At 46.6% G+C, this 864-nt stretch overlaps 2 non-coding genes across 2 annotated transcripts; both read left to right on the top strand.

Annotated features, from left to right (window-relative positions):
• On the top strand, positions 1 to 72 carry Trnam-cau (transfer RNA methionine (anticodon CAU)). Its single transcript has one exon. It is a non-coding gene; the product is annotated as a tRNA-Met (tRNA).
• Positions 73 to 154: 82 nt separating this feature from the next.
• Trnam-cau (transfer RNA methionine (anticodon CAU)) lies at positions 155 to 226 on the top strand. The gene has a single exon. It is a non-coding gene; the product is annotated as a tRNA-Met (tRNA).
• Positions 227 to 864: the final 638 nt, after the last annotated feature.

The raw sequence follows: 864 nt of genomic DNA, 5'->3' as shown, positions 1-864 counted from the left end.
AGCAGAGTGGCGCAGTGGAAGCGTGCTGGGCCCATAACCCAGAGGTCCGTGGATCGAAACCACGCTCTGCTAACAAGGAAAAGCTTCTCTTTATTGTTATTACACGCCCAAGGTAGTGTGGAGGAGTCAGTTGCTCAAAGCCCCTAGAAGTAGCAGCAGAGTGGCGCAGTGGAAGCGTGCTGGGCCCATAACCCAGAGGTCCGTGGATCGAAACCACGCTCTGCTAATCTGACGGTAGTTTTTGGGGGCGGCAGTGAGGCCGTGATGTATTTTGCTGATTTTCCTTGGAATGACTACTGCTTCCATGTCAGAGACCCGTCTTTGTGTGTCGACCGCATAACAGGTGATAGTGTCTGGCATGGAGGCGTACATTCCTCACTTTTTCTCGACCTAAACCTTCCAAACCTTGGTTCAACACAGCTTGTTATCGTGGTATACATGATAGAGAGGTGGCCCACAAAAGGTACTTAAGCCTTTCATCACCAGAATCTCATACACTTTATATTTTTTGCCCGGAACCATGCCAAGTCTGTTCTCCAGCTAAAAACTCCTTCATTAATAGAAAGTGTCAAAATCTTTCAAGATCAAACTGCACTCGTGACTTCTGGCATCTAGCCAAAAATATCTCCAATAACTTTGCTTCCTCTTCTTTCCATCCTTTATTTCAACCAGATGGCACCACTGCTATCACATCTATCTCTAAAGTTCAACTCTTTCCTCAAACCTTTTATTCGGGGCTTATTCCTCCCTCTCTTCCACCCTCTGACTACTTCATGCTACCTATTAAAATTCTTTGCAATGATGTTTTCCATTCCCTCGCTGACCTAAACCCTCGGAAGGCTTATGGACCTGATGGGGTGACTC

Source organism: Scylla paramamosain, chromosome 8, assembly GCF_035594125.1.
Source record: "Scylla paramamosain isolate STU-SP2022 chromosome 8, ASM3559412v1, whole genome shotgun sequence".
In the NCBI taxonomy this organism is placed as follows: domain Eukaryota; kingdom Metazoa; phylum Arthropoda; class Malacostraca; order Decapoda; family Portunidae; genus Scylla; species Scylla paramamosain.
This window is presented reverse-complemented; position numbering and strand designations above follow the sequence as displayed.